Below are 9,176 nucleotides of genomic sequence, written 5' to 3' on the forward strand. Positions count from 1 at the left end.
ACATCATTATTATGCATTTTCCGGCACTAACCTATTAACGAGATGCCGAAGCGCCAGTTGTTGTTTTCTGCTGTTTTTGGTTTCAGAAATCCTACAAAGGAAATATTCTCGGAATTGGACGAAATCAACGCCCAGGGTCTTATTTTTCCATGGAGCTTCCAGAAGACCGAAGAGCATACGAAGTGGGGCCACGAGGTGGCCAAACCATAGGGCGGCACGGCCAGGGAGGGGCCCGCGCCGGCCTATGGTGTGGGCCCCTCGTCAGCCCTCCGACTCTGCCCTTCCGCCTACTTAAACTCTCCGTCGCGAAAATCCTATTACCGAGAGCCACGATACGGAAATACTTCCAGAGACGCCGCCGCCGCCAATCCCATCTCGGGGGATTCAGGAGATCGCTTCCGGCACCCTGCCGGAGAGGGGAATCATCACCGGAGTGCTCTACATCATCATGCCCTCCTCCGGATTGATGCGTGAGTAGTTCATCCTTGGACTATGGGTCCATAGCAGTAGCTAGATGGTTGTCTTCTCCTCATTGTGCTATCATGTTAGATCTTGTGAGCTGCCTATCATGATCAAGATCATCTATTTGTAATGCTACATGTTGTGTTTGTTGGGATCCGATGAATATTGAATACTATGTCAAGTTGATTATCAATCTATCATATATATGTTGTTTATGTTCTTGCATGCTCTCCGTTGCTAGTAGAGGCTCTGGCCAAGTTGATACTTGTGACTCCAAGAGGGAGTATTTATGCTCGATAGTGGGTTCATGCCTCCATTGAATCTGGGACAAAGGATGAAAGTTCTAAGGTTGTGGATGTGTTGTTGCCACTAGGGATAAAACATCAATGCTTTGTCTAAGGATATTTGTGTTGATTACATTACGCACCATACTTAATGCAATTGTCTGTTGTTTGCAACTTAATACTGGAATGGGTGCGGATGCTAACCCGAAGGTGGACTTTTTAGGCATAGATGCATGCTGGATAGCGGTCTATGTACTTTGTCGTAATGCCCTGATTAAATCTCATAGAAATCATCATGATATGTATGCATCTCTATTTGTCAATTGCTCAACTGTAATTTGTTCACCCAACATGCTATTTATCTTATGGGAGAGACACCACTAGTGAACTGTGGACCCCGGTCCATTCTTTACATCTGAATACAATCTACTGCAATCATTATTCTCTACTGTCCTTCGCAAACAAACATCATCTTCCACACTATACATTTAATCCTTTGTTTTCAGCAAGCCGGTGAGATTGACAACCTCACTGTTACGTTGGGGCAAAGTACTTTGATTGTGTTGTGCAGGTTCCACGTTGGTGCCGGAATCCCTGGTGTTGCGCCGCACTACACTCCATCACCAACGACTTTCACGTGGTCCTTGACTCCTACTGGTTCGATAAACCTTGGTTTCTTACTGAGGGAAAACTTGCTGCTGTACGCATCACACCTTCCTCTTGGGCTTCCCAACGGACGTGTGCTTCACGCGTATCAGGAGGCGCGGGAAGGAAGGAGCGACGAGAAAAGAGGCGCGAACCAACGGTTTATGCAAATAGTCGCCGACATGTGGGAGCCCGCCTCGCTTTTCGGTGTGTCCGGCGTCCCCGGTGCGTCCCCTGTGGGATGGGGACGGGCTCGGGGCGCCGGACACCTTATCAGGGCGCGCCGGACAAAAATGGGCTTTGGGGGACGCGGCTGGATCGCATTTTTTGTCCGACGCGCCCCAAATCCCTTTGGGGGACGCTTTGGTGGACGCGGCTGGAGATGCTCTAACAAGGGAGTTTTGGGAATACACTTTTTTTTAGGTAGAGAATCTTGTTTTCAAGTTTTTTGAAATTATGAGAACTCACGGAGATTAAAAAAATGGGTGCAGCTATATCCTTGTGAAATTTCAAACTTTCATACGAACATTTATGGTCCACACAAAAATCAAAAAATATTCGGACCACACATAAGTTCCAAGCATTGTACTTAACTGAAAGATGTGTCATCTCGTGTTTTTTATACGATTCAAAATGGGTGCAGGTATACTCTTGTGAAATTCAAAACTTTCATACGAACATTTGTGGTTCACACAAAAATCAAAAAAATATTCGGACCACGTATAAGTTCCAAGTATTGTAACTTAACTGAAAGATATGTCATCTCGTGTTTTTATACGGTTCAAAAATTCCATAACTTATCACGTAATTTTGCGCGAGTGAATTTTTTTTTTTGGAGCAACCGGCAGGAGCTCTGCCTATTCATTAAGAAGAGGGAAATTTGACCAGTTTATAAAGGAAACTGGCCGAAAACCGATACAAACACAACACCCGTGTCCATTTTATAAGGAAAACCAGACAAGAAAAACCATACGGCACAGTTTTCAGGGAGAAACCGGCGAAAACCACACACCTGGCCACTCGACCTATAGCAACTAGGTCTGGAGCGCCGCCGAATGACACCAGCACGACGGCAACGGCGAGCGCCGCGACTGCCCGGTCCACGTCCCTGGAAAGGAAGTCAGAGCCGAAAGAGACGGCTAGGCCTTTCAAGCTTCGAGGGGTGAGGCAGGCCGCAAAAGCAAGCCAGCGGCACTCGCGCACCGACGGATACCCGAAAACGTCGACCCAAGAAGCAGTCAAGGCATTGCCGTGATGGCTCCCAAACATTCCGAAAAAATGACGCCTCCAAGGAGGTCACGACATCCAAAGACGCCGCCGTCATCCAATCCGGCAAAGCCGGATTTGGGCTTTCACCCTAGAATGGTGGGCGGAGGGGTGACGGGACTCCACAACAACGCCTCCAAGGAGGAAAAACGACGCCCTCGAGCGCCGCCGTTGCCGGCACCGACCAAGTCAGGCAGGACTTTCGTCCGGAGACCCGCACCACCTCCACTGTCCCAAGGACAGCCCAAAGCACCGGACGAGCACAGACTACCGACCAGAGGGACGCCGTCCACGCCATGGAAGCATGCCCTGCCACCCACGCAGCCAGAAGCAAACCATCAACACGACCACGATTCCGGAGCCGCCGCTCCGGCCTCCACGCACATTCCGGAGCCGCCGCTCCGGCCTCCACGCACAGCAGGCCAACACCTCACGCCAACCTTGCCGCCGTCCCCAAGGCGCTGTTGCAGCGCTTGGCCAACCAAAAGCAGCGCCGCCGCACCGCCGTCCTTGAACCGTGGCACACCTCCACCACGGCTTGCAGATGCCAGTCGGGCCGCGCCCCGGCCGGTCTGCCACACACGGTGGAACTCCAAAGCCACCAAGCTCCAGCAGATCGGGGCGCGGGAACCCCGATCCACGGCCTCCACACGACCTCCGTGCAGAGGAGAAGCCAGAGGAGAAGCAAGGCCGCCAGAACGGCAGAACCTCTGCCACCACCGCGTCCCCGGGGCCGCCGCCCCGGCCTGCCTGCGCCGGCGCGCCTCCAAGCCTGAGCAGGCCCAGATCGGGCCCTTCCGAGCGCAGAGCGGGCCCTGGCCGCGCCACCGCCGCCAGCCGCCAAGCTCAGGTGCCGGCACCTCCTGCCGCGCCACCCAGCTCGCCGACGCCCGGCGCCGCCGGAAGACCCGCAGCCAGCTGCCGCCGAAGCCCTCTCGACGCCCCCACGCCACATCGGGCACGCCAGGCGCACGGCCCGAGCCGCACCGCACCCAGCGAGCCACCCCCGCCGTCGAAGCCCGGGCCGCCGCACCGGCATCCCGCGCCGCCGTAAGCCTCCAGGGCCAGCCGTCGACGCCCGGCCGCCCTTCGCGTCCACCGCGAGCTCTCCCCGCGCCGCCTTCGGAGGCCGGGGCCGCCGCCACCGCGACGACGTCGGCGGCAGCGGCGGAGGGGTAGCCGAGAGGGGGGGATCTGGCCGGCGGCGCGGTTAGGGTTCCCCCGAGTCGCTCCGCTCGAGCGACGCGGGGGTAGTTCGGACTTGGTTCGTGTCTTTGATGTGCAATGCTATGCAGTGCTATCTTGGTCCTAGACGGGTGATTTATTTTATAATTCTCTGGAAGCTTAGAGCTACAATTTTGACGGAGAGACAAATTGTCAGGTTCCCAAGTGGCCAGGTACCTGGTTCGGTTGATGATCCTATGTGATTATGGCCAAATTTGGAACCATAAGAAAGGGGCGTGCTTACAAGTCAAAAAGTTTTTAGCTTTTAAAATAAATATAATAAGATACACATCTAATATTGGAGGATACACGATGAGTTAGTTTCAACACAACATCTATCAAATCCTACTGACAACGTGAGCACGCAATAGCGATCGGAATAGGAAGAAGTTGTGAGTGAATGGGCAGAACACCTGCCATTATACCTCAAAAAAAAGTTGTGAGCGAGCTCCATGGCAGTTAACTTTTATTTTATGTTTTGATACCAAATCACACAAAAAAGTGTACTACATGGTTATGCCGTGTCACACAAAAAAAAATCATAGGAAAAGCTTATAGTATGTTGCCTACACAAAAATAACAAGTGGTAGCAAATATATGTGAGTATAAAAATAATCAAAATTTCTCAATTTCGTTTATCTCAAATAATACAATTTATTAACCTCAAATTTCTCAGATCGATATAATTTTTGTACTACATTGTGTAGAACTTTTAAACTTGCTCGTATACTACACTGCCACCAAATCTTATATTACATTGCGTAGATTTTTTCTTTCATTTTTTTCGTACACCAGAAGCATCTAAAAGAAGTGAAGGTGTATATATAACCCTTAACAAACCGTCTAACAACCAAGGGCGCGCCGTGCCGCCGAGACAAACTTCCTAGTGTCCTTAAATCATGAACAAGAATAGGCACGAACAAAAGGAATTAATGTTACAATATTTCCTACCCCTAAATTATTATTTTTTAATATTTATTTTTTTACAAAGGAATATATTAATATCGCAAAGATATGAATTACATTCAGCATCTGCAACAACGATGTAGTCTCTAATGGCAATACGGATACGCACGTCCAAACAAAAGGAAGCTAAAGAAAAAGAAAATTCATACTATAGTGATCTATTTCATGTTGGAGCAGTACAAGAAGGAAATAGTGCACACACGCCATTGTCGCGTGATCACAAATCATACGTTTTCATCCTGGAGAAAGTTCACGCGCTCAAAAAATGCATTCAACAAGACCATTGCCAGTCACAACTAATTAAGGACTGGCCTTGTATTTTCACATTGAAAGGTAAGACTTTGAACTTCACCTATGTTGTCGTCCCCACTTGCATGTCGCTGCTACGAGTCCCGAATCACCAAGCAAATTCCTCGTCGATATAGACTCGAACCACCATTACTAGTCCTTGGATTCGACCTTCATGACATTCTCTGCCTCTGACTTCATCATGGAACATAAAATACATATTCCATGATAGCAACGGATAGCAGAGCTTCGCGTCGCTCCCTCCTGAAACCAATCGATCGGAAAAAACACGGGTGTGCATGATTGAATCCTATCTGATCCAGAAATCTCCAGGGGATGTGCCCAATGGAGTTCGTTGGTCGGGCCTTTCAGAACTTGACGCTTCGACCTGATCAATGAGGGGAAGCATCAAGTAGATACTCGTCTTGGCGCAAGAGGAACCCCAGGACTATCGATTTTATTAACGCCGAGCTAGTAGCCCCATGCCCCCAGCCGACAGTAGAGGAGAAGATGATCCTGACCATCACCAGCCTTGTTAGATCTGGCGTCAGACCCAAAAGGGTCTACACCACCACCTTCCCGAAAAGTAGCTCGTATAGCAATGCGCATAGTTGTCGCCACGACCCACTGGACCAAATCGAATCCACGACAGGCCCGCTGCCACTGCCGCTTGCCGTGGCAGCAACGCCTGGGATGGCACCGCTGCGCACACCCGCAACGCCTGGGATGGCGTCGCTCCGCACACCCGCAGTGCCGCCCCCACCGCGTCTTCTCCTCCACCATGCTATGGGCTGCCGCAACGGCACCCATGTGGTACGAGCAGAGCAACAAGTCGCATAACGCATGTAGGGGCAGGCCCAGGCACACGAGCACGCCACCTCGGCCCACCAGACCTCGAGGGGGCTAGACCGGGCCCAACATCGCGCCACCGCCGCGACCTTCACACTGTCGTGAACCACATTCATCGGAGAGGTAGGATATAGTGTCGTCCTCCTACCCCATGGTCACGTCCAGCAGGAACCCCGCCACCGTCGTGCCACGCGGGCTTTGCGTGGTGACACCTCCTGCAGCGGCGGATAGATGGGAGAGAGGATGGGGAGGGGAGCCCGAGCGGCGGAGGCTCTTACAGAGGTTAGGGTTTGGAACAGGGTTAGGGTTGGGGACCTCTCTGCCCGGCCCTACCTAAACCTTTCTGTCACCCGGCAACCGATAAATCAACACTTATAGCTTAGGACTGAGAAATCTTGACAAATATTACGAGATGATAAAGTACAAATTTGCTCTCTATTTTTGCGAATTTGCTCTTGTTACAACGTTGGTTGATTGGTTCACCACTGGATATAAGTTCAGGTCGAAGAGAATGGCATCAGAGGAGAAAAACGTTCTCTAGATAAACACGAGTACTGAGTACACTTAACACTGGCGGAGCCTCATGGAGACCATACTGGGCTCCAGCCCAGTCTTTCCCAAGTACAAATTTCCTTTACGAGGGTATATGATGGCCCACCCATCCATCCATCTGGTGAATCCTACGACCGACGCCTGCCTCCTACGTTTGTGCCGTTCTGTCTCTTGGCCAGTTCTCCCGTCCCCCAAATTCCCCGTGGCTAGGTCTACCTTCTCTCGTCCAAATCTGTAAAGCTCTCTATTCTCCCGCTAGTTCAAATCAGCCAAAATATTTGGTCCGCATCAAGCACTAAACCAAGATGTAGGAATTTCAGATCCTGGCGGCCATAGCCCGATGGCACTGTCCGGCTCCCTGGACAAGTCGAGCAAGGTATAAAAGAAGTCATGGAATATTTAATTCTCTCACTATGTAGTGATCTGAAAGAAGAAAATCATCTCAGTTTTGCTAGAGATAGAATCGTACTAGGTGCAGATAGTTAGCGACAGGGATTCTAGTTGCATACGATGTAAACGCTTGCACCCCAACATGCCCTCTATATAATGACGAGAACCAAGGACTCAGAGATTATTCGAGTAGCCTAAACTACTTGATCAAATCATCGTTTTATAAGTTTGACTGTTTTATGCAGGTCAGATACAACGGCAAACTTCAAGTCTCGAAATAAAGGGAGATCAACCCTATAATTAGTATCCAACTCTTATATTTTGGCTTGGTGGGTTGCTTGGATTTTGGTACAGTATACATCTTATTTTGCTTTAGAATACAAAATTTGAATCGGTGCTATAATATGGTATCATGTGAAAATTATACATATTATCAGTATATCTTTATAAGGCAATTATCTGCTCATATAATAGTTACATTTTTTAAAGACTTGTATGTGATTGTTTGCATCATCGTAATTGGCCCTCCCGTTGTTTTGCCTCACGCTCCGCCACTTGACTTACACATGGATATCGTCGTGCTGGATGGTCCAAAATCCTCATGGATCCTCGAATCAGTCGCTCTCTGCTCCTCTGTTCAGTTTCGTGTATGCACAAGGTGTCGTTGCGACAGTTTTTACAGAGATACAAAACTCCTAGTATGGCGACGCACACCCCACGCAGGTACCCACGCGTGTGCCATCTCATCGTCACATCCTTGTGCCATCGGCTACATGCCGCCGCCGACGTCCGACCAGGGGCACCGCGTGTGGGGAAGACACGCACGCTGCCGTCAGCTCCATGCAACCAGTTGGCCGAACGATAGCTCTCATGTCGTCCACAGTAACAAGAGCGACCAAAGGAAAAAAAAACTTTGTGTAAATTAACCGCATCTCCAACGGCGCGACGCAAATAGATGTTGAGCGACCGTTTACGTCCGTCGGGCCGGAAAATGCGTCAGGTCCCTGCTCCAACGGGACGACGCAAAGTGACCTGGACGTCCGCGGCGACGTAAACCTGACACAAATATGCGTCTCGGATGCGTCACACGGACGGCGCAAATTGTCCGCTCGCGTCTGGCGAACGTTTCATCGGGCCCGCCTGGCAGCGATCCTGCGTCGATGCGTCTTCTCAGGCGCGCCAGCGACTGGCGCCGAGGCGCGCTTCGGCAGTCTGCGCCACGTTAATGGTGATGCCTTGCCCGCCGAGCGGCCGCCTCCCACCTCCGCCAAGGCAGTAATGACGATGTCACGCGTCTCGCGGCGTCGCCTGCCTCCGGCCTGTATAGAGAGGACGCGCGCTCTTTTTCCTCATCCACACAAACCCTAGCCGCCAGAAGCTCCATGCTCCATGATACGTCTCCAACGTATCGATAATTTCTTATGTTCCATGCCACATTATTGATGTTATCTACATGTTTTATGCACACTTTATGTCATATTCGTGCATTTTCTGGAACTAACCTATTAACAAGATGCCGAAGTGCCAGTTGTTGTTTTCTGCTGTTTTTGGTTTCAGAAATCCTAGTAACAAAATATTCTCGGAATTGGACGAAATCAACGCCCAGGGTCCTATTTTGCCACGAAGCTTCCAGAAGACCGAAGAGGAGACGAAGTGGGGCCACGAGGTGGCGACACCATAGGGCGGCGCGGCCCAAGCCCTGGCCGCGCCGACCTAGGGTGTGGGCCCCTCGTACCCCATCCTGACCTGCCCTTCCGCCTACTTAAAGCCTCCGTCGCGAAACCCCCGCACCGAGAGCCACGATACGGAAAACCCATCGAGACGCCGCCGCCGCCAATCCCATCTCGGGGGATTCTGGAGATCTCCTCCGGCACCCTGCCGGAGAGGGGATTCATCTCCCGGAGGACTCTTCACCGCCATGGTCGCCTCCGGAGTGATGTGTGAGTAGTCTACCCCTGGACTATGGGTCCATAGCAGTAGCTAGATGGTTGTCTTCTCCTCATTGTGCTTCATTGTTGGATCTTGTGAGCTGCCTAACATGATCAAGATCATCTATCTGTAATACTATATGTTGTGTTTGTTGGGATCCGATGAATAGAGAATACTTGTTATGTTGATTATCAAAGTTATGTCTATGTGTTGTTTATGATCTTGCATGCTCTCCGTTATTAGTAGATGCTCTGACCAAGTTGATGCTAGTAACTCCAAGAGGGAGTATTTATGCTCGATAGTGGGTTCATGTCTCCGTGA

The sequence above is a fragment of the Lolium perenne genome, chromosome 2, assembly GCF_019359855.2.
Source record: "Lolium perenne isolate Kyuss_39 chromosome 2, Kyuss_2.0, whole genome shotgun sequence".
Classification (NCBI taxonomy): Eukaryota; Viridiplantae; Streptophyta; class Magnoliopsida; order Poales; family Poaceae; genus Lolium; species Lolium perenne.